Source organism: Phalaenopsis equestris, unplaced genomic scaffold (assembly GCF_001263595.1).
Source record: "Phalaenopsis equestris unplaced genomic scaffold, ASM126359v1 Scaffold000002, whole genome shotgun sequence".
NCBI classification, from domain to species: Eukaryota; Viridiplantae; Streptophyta; class Magnoliopsida; order Asparagales; family Orchidaceae; genus Phalaenopsis; species Phalaenopsis equestris.
This window is the reverse complement of record NW_018164444.1, coordinates 29,152,565-29,159,253: the sequence shown is the minus strand read 5'-3', so window position 1 is coordinate 29,159,253 and position 6,689 is coordinate 29,152,565. Positions and strand designations below refer to the sequence as shown.

The 6,689-nt window shown below is 40.2% G+C and overlaps 1 protein-coding gene across 2 annotated transcripts in view; it reads right to left on the bottom strand.

Moving 5' to 3' along the window:
* Positions 1 to 6,689, bottom strand: part of LOC110027497 (arginyl-tRNA--protein transferase 2-like) — a 29,971-nt gene that overhangs the window by 1,162 nt on the left and 22,120 nt on the right. The window lies entirely within an intron of this gene.

Below are 6,689 nucleotides of genomic sequence, written 5' to 3'. Positions count from 1 at the left end.
CCCGTCTTCCCAACTAGCTTGGAATCATGACTGTTGTGCAAGGGAAGTGTCGAAATAGGAGAAAGAAGGGAGTTACGAAACAAGAACAGAAGAAAGTTGGGAGTTTCACGTCTTTGTAAGCCGCTTTCTAGTGAAGTTGGGAGGTTCGGGTCTCTGTATCGGGTAGACGACACGGGAGGACGAGAAAAATGGGAGGTTCGGGTCTCTGTATGCCACGATCCTATGGTTGCTTTGCAACTAGCTCCACGAATGGATCTTGAGGTTGGATTGGAAGAGGGAGAAAAGTTGTGTATCACGCTCCGTCATATTTTAGAAATTGCATGGGATAAAAGGTTCTAGAGAATGTCAGAATATATAGAGACATCCAAGGGACTCTAAAAGATTCCACCACATTCTGGAGAATGCTAGAAGAAAAAGCTCCAAGGACAAACTCAAGAGTAACCTAGAAAGTTCTAGGGCTATGTATGTACATAAGAGAGGAGTGCAGAACTCTCTAGAAACTAGAATAATCTAATGTATTCTAGAATGTTCCCTTAGGGTTCGATGGGGTTATAAATAAGGGCCTCTCCCCCATTTGTAATCACCTAAGAAAGCATCCTAGGAAAGTTTCTAAGCTTTCAATTGTTGCAATTGTTTTTTCTTAGTGAAGTGTTCCTTTCTCCAATACTTCTCCATACTCTTCTTCTTAGACTACTTTGTGCTTACAATTCCAAGTGTTGTGAGAGATATTAGACTGATTTAGTACTAAAGGAGAACGCTAAAGCTGAACGGATGATTTGGGATAAGTTAGTCCGTGACAGTTGATATCAAAGAATCGGCTCCAAGGTATGACAAAAAGGATTTAAGAGCATGTAATGGAGTTTGAAATAACTAATGTGGAAACATCTAAACAAGGGCGAGGTCGTCAGGAGCAACGAGACCCAGCCGCATCCAAACCACATGGGAGGTCCAAGGAGATCATGCATGGCTTTGATTCACGCCTTGCTCGTGCGAAGGAGGCAATGAATGGCGTGGAGGCCCAGATAGAGGATCTTGGCCAAATAGTCGATAGACTCGAGGATGAGGACATCACCATCCATTCTACAATAAAAGGTATGATGCTCCAACTATAGGAGTCCTTAAGGGACCAAATGGCTAGGATGCGGGGGGACTTGATAGGGGAGCTCCAAGAAGTACGAAGAGCCCATGAAGAGATAAGCGACGTACGTGCTACTTTGGAGGAAATGTGCGGGGACATCTCGCTATGCAAGAGGGCACTAGCTACACCCACCAACCATCACACCTTCGAAGCTAAGAGGATTGAAATTTCAAAACCAAAGAGTTTTGGAGGAGCCCGCAATGTGAAAGAAGAGGACAACTTCTTGTGGGGACTCGAGCAATATTTCATAGCGATGGGGATCATGAAGAAGCAAGAATTCAATTTGCAGTTTTTAATCTCTCGGACATCGCTATGCTATGGTGGAGAAGAAGGCGAGGATGTGCGCCATATCTACCTTCGATGATTTCAAGAGAGAGCTTAAGACGCAGTTCTACCCAAAAAACGTGGAGGGGATGAGGCTAGAGCCCGATTACGAAGGCTCAAGCAAGAGGAATCGATTCAGGAATATATTACATAGTTCACTAACTTGGTCCTTGAAATCCTTGACATGTCAGACAATGACGCTCTATTCAACTTTATGGATGGACTCCAACAGTGGGTAGAAATCGAGCTTAGGTGGCGTGGAGTATAAGATCTTGCTACCGCCATCGCAGTTGCAGAAAGCTTGGTTGACTATACAAAGGAGTCCACAAAGCCAAAAGATAGAAAAAGTACCCATATCAAAGAGGGGGAAGATAAGGTTCAACATAAGGAAGAGACCCACCATGAATTGACTTCATCCAAAACGAAAGACAAATGGAAGCCTAGGAATGACAAAACAAATCACATAACAACTGCTTCCTTTGTGGAGAACCTCATCGGGCGATGGATTGTTCTCAGAAGAAGGCTTTGAACTCTCACCTTGCAAGTCAACAAGAGGAAGAGGTAAGAGATAGCACAGGTGGGTGCTATACAACTGTTGAATGGGATGCAAGCTCCGGCAAAACCCCAAGCGAAAGGGTTACTCTTTGTAAAGATGCTAATAGGCGGGAAGACCACAAGACAATGGTGGACACAGGTGCTTATATAACTTTATCTCCGCCGAGGAAGCAAAGATGTCGGGTTTGCAGATAACTAAAGGAGGAGGCTCCATCAAGGTAGTCAATCCAGTAGTAAAGCCAATCCATGGATTAGTCAAAGGAGTAAAGATCAGCATTGGAACGTGATCAGGTATCTTAGACTACTATGTTATTCCAATGGATGATTTTCAAATTGTCCTGAGGATGAACTTCTTGGATCAAGCAAGAGCATTCTCAATGTCCTTTGTCAATAGCATGTGTATCATGGAAGGCAACCAAGCTTGCTTAGTAGCAACAATAAGAGCTAACAAGAAAGAAGACAACATGCTATCGGCCATTTAATTCAAGAGAGCATTCCACAAGATAAGGGGAGTCACTTGGCAAAAGAAGTGGTGGAGACCCAAAAAGACTTGTCGAGGGAAGTGGTGGGGGTTCTTAAAGAACTACCACCAAGAATGGAGAAAGATCATCGGAGTAGGCTGGAGCAAAAAATCGAGTCGTCGGCCATGAAGTCTCACTGCATGGCAGCCCTCCCCCATACGACCAAAGAAAAACCCAAGTTTCCAAGAGAAAATAAAGGAAGCTGGTTCGAGTGCCAAGGGAAAGTAGCAATGAGGGCATTGCGAGGTTAAGTGAGTGAGAGTGTCACGCTCCGCCATATTCTATAAATTGGCAAGAAGGTTCTAGAGAAAGTCAGAATATAGAGAGGCATCCAAGGGACTCTAGAAGATTCCACCACATTCCGGAGAATGCTAGAGAGAAAAGCTCCAAGGATAAACTCAAGAGTAACCAAAGAGTTCTAGGACGATGTATGTACATAAGAGAGGAGTGTAGAACTCTCTAGAAACTAGAATAATTTTATGTATTCTAGAATGTTCCCTTGGGCTTGGAGGGGACTATAAATAAGAGCCCCTCCCCTCATTTGTAATCACCTAAGAATGCATCCAAGGAAAGCTTCCAAGCTTGCAATTGTTGTAATTGCTCTTTCTTAGTGAAGTATTCAATTCTCCGATACTTCTTCCTACTATTCTTCTTAAAGTGCTTTGTGCTTACAAGTCCAAGTGTTGTGAGGGATATTAGGCTGATTTAGTGCTAAATGAGAGCGCTAAAGCCGCACGGATGACTTGGGATAAGTTAGTTCGTGACATGCGGCTCATCACTGTGAGTCGTGATCTCGTAGGCATAGCTCTAATGGCGATTGCTTCGTGCGAGTGCAAAGCGGAAGAAGGTGATTTTCCAGTCTAGGTATGTCGTGATTATTCCCGGTTAGCTCCAATCGCAACTGTTTCACGAAGTGAAGTCATGGAATTGTCTGTATGTTTCAATCCTTCCCCACGTTGCAATCCTTCCCAGATAAAATTGCAACTATCACGCCGTTTCTTGTTGTGATGTCGTCATTGCCTTCTCCATAAGCTCGTGACTGTACGACGGTCCCAAGCTTCCCAGAAATTTTACTCTGATATAAATTTGATACAATCCAACCTCAAAATCAACACGTTTTTACATAGAAATTCGGAAAAACACAATACTTTCTTCAATAATCTAAATAACTAAGCAGAATACAAAAAATAAGCACCTACCATTTGAGAGATAGGCGATCTCTTCCAATTTCTACAATTCAAGAGGTAGGAAATCTCTCTCAAACCCTAAACCTAAGACTAACAATTCAATCTCATGCATAATACCCAAACCCTAAACGTAATAAGCCTCTTTATACCTAACAATAATAATAAAAATAAACTAAATTGACCTTAAGCATACAAAAGATTAAATTGCACTTAGGCTAGGCACCGGTGTAATAAAATCTTAATTAAAATAGGACTATATAAATAGATATTTTATGCATAATATTAAAATTAGTTTCAAGCTAAAAAAAAAGGTATAGACCATAGGGACAATGTGCTTTGTGTCATACACCATTGCCCATAAATAGAAAAAAAAACATTTATTTTAGCTCCTTGTGTCGTGTCATGCAAATGATGTCAGGGGTGCATTGCATCATGCACCATTGTACATGCCATTGCTGTTATTGCCATGCCTATAAATGAAGTGGGCTTGTTATAAATTTTAATTTATTATTTAGGTTTATAAAATGTAATAATTTTTTGAATTATTAATAATAGCGATTGACATCCAAACTAACATTAGATGTTATTGTTAAAGTCTTGATAATAAATTATATATATATATATATATTAAACTTGTACTTCAACACTCAACCTTTTAAAAAATAATAATAACATTAATAAATAAATATTTGAATTAATTAGTATAATTATCATTTTTTTATAAATAAGATGTGGTAAATAAAATGCATATATAATAGATAATTAATCTTCAAATAATATCTATAGTAAATTATAATTACATTAGTGGCTCAATATTAAAATTTATGATGAAATATTAAATTAAAAATTAGCAAAATAGTGTGCTTAGTGACATGGGCATCTCCCATTCAGAAGTGCAACGTGGGTTAGCTGCGCGTAAGCATGCGGAACGCCTGGTCTCCTGGACTCGTTTGATCCAGGCTTTCTCTTATTGTGGAGGGTCAGTCGGCCATCGGGCCCCCTCCTATGTATCCTATTATTTATATTTGTGTTTTTGTTATTCGAGGTTTAGTATTTCATGTGTTTTTGTTGAGACAACCAACTGCGTCTCCAAGTCCATTCCAGGGCTGTATCCAAGGGTGATTGGTGCTCCGACTGTATCTTGTTCCGAGGTGATGATTATCCTAACTTTCCCATCCTCTACAACATTCCCTCCGTTGTCACCATCATTTATCCTTGTTGCAACCTCCAGACAGCCTATCTAAACTATTTTTCAGCAGTTCGCCTCCGTTGACCTTTCATAATTTGCCTCCATCATTGTCGTTGTCATTCCAACCACACAAACCCACCTCTCGTGCCCCCTTGTAGCCAGTCAAGCTACTGTAACCGCCTCCCCCACAACCTAGTTGTTGTTCCTGTTGTTGACTTGTTTTCAATTTATTTTCATCTTATTCCTATTTGTTGCCACCTAGGAGAGCAAACCTCCACCTACTACTGTTCCTTTACAGTCCACCCCATCTCTACCATGTCACCACCTCTCCTAACCCCCCTAACCACCACCGCCATCATCCGAGATCCACCCTAGCTATGTGTCGTGTGTCATGTTATTATTTTAGATTCCATGAACTGGCTGTAACCGCCTAATAGCTTTTTCAGTAATAATATTTGTTTGTTTATTGTTATTTGAGTTAACTCAAGTATCACTTAGTGATTCATTTTTTATTAATGATGTTTATTAAATTTGATTATAATAATTAGAACACATTACATACTCATTAATAAATAATTAAAAATATAATTTAGTTATAAAAATTTATTTTTAGTTAATAAATAATTACATTATGTCTATGCATTATTATCTCCCACTAAAGTTGTTATAAATTTTTATTTCTATTTTCATTATATTTGAATAAATTAAATTTGTTATAATTTTTATTAGTTTAGGCTATATTAGAAGATATCAAAAGATTTATTAGAAAATATTAGAAGATTTTTCTATTTATCATGTTGTCTTTCCTGTCATTTCTTTTTATATGTATTTCCTAGCTTATGTCTTTCCTTTTTTATCTTTTGGGTGTTATTATGAAAAATTTGGGGATTATATTTTTCCTTTCCTATACCCTTGTATCATGTATTTATACCACTTTGGTCGCTCAATAAGATTATTTTGCTCTATTCTCAAATCTAACATGGTATCAGAGGCATGGTTCTAATCCTAGCCGCCAGCCACCTGCAGGCCTCTCCCTGCTCTCCCTCCACTGAATCTTCCTCCAGCCGGTCGAATCTAAATCCAATCCTAGCCGCCAGCCACCTGCAGGCCTCTCCCTGCTCTCCCTCCACCGAATCTTCCTCCAACCGATCGAATCTAACTCCAGCCAGCTGGATTTCTCTTTAGGTAACCTGATCTTCCTCGAGAAGAGCCTTCCGGCTGTGGGTCCTTCCTCCAGTCAGCATGTTTTCCCTCTAGGGTGTCGAAACTCCTCCCTGAGGCCTTATCTATCCCCTGCAGCACCCACCGTAGTTGATTATTCCTTTTTCAACCAGAATCTTCCTATGTCTCGGCAACCCAACATCACTTTTAGCTCAATCGGAATCATGGCATATTCCTCAACCACTGAGCTTACTTCTGACAGTGTACTTGGGTCCACCGGAGGATCAACAACCTCAATCCCTCTGCATACCTGAGGCCAGAAAAATCAAATGAACTTCTTGATCACTACCCAAAAACTTAACGCTCCAATGGTCCAAGTTGTGTCATTGTTCGTGAAAGGACGCATGAAGTTGGGCTATCTCACACAAGGATGATTCGTGAACCTCCAAACGCTAACTCGATGTATGGAATGTAGGAAGTGGAGAATTTCATAGTCATGTCTTGGTCGATCAACTCTATGGAGACTATAATTGGTCGTTCATATCTGTTTTTTCCGTCTGCAAGGACACTATGGACAACAGTTTGGGATCTCTACTCAGACGTAGGAAACTCAG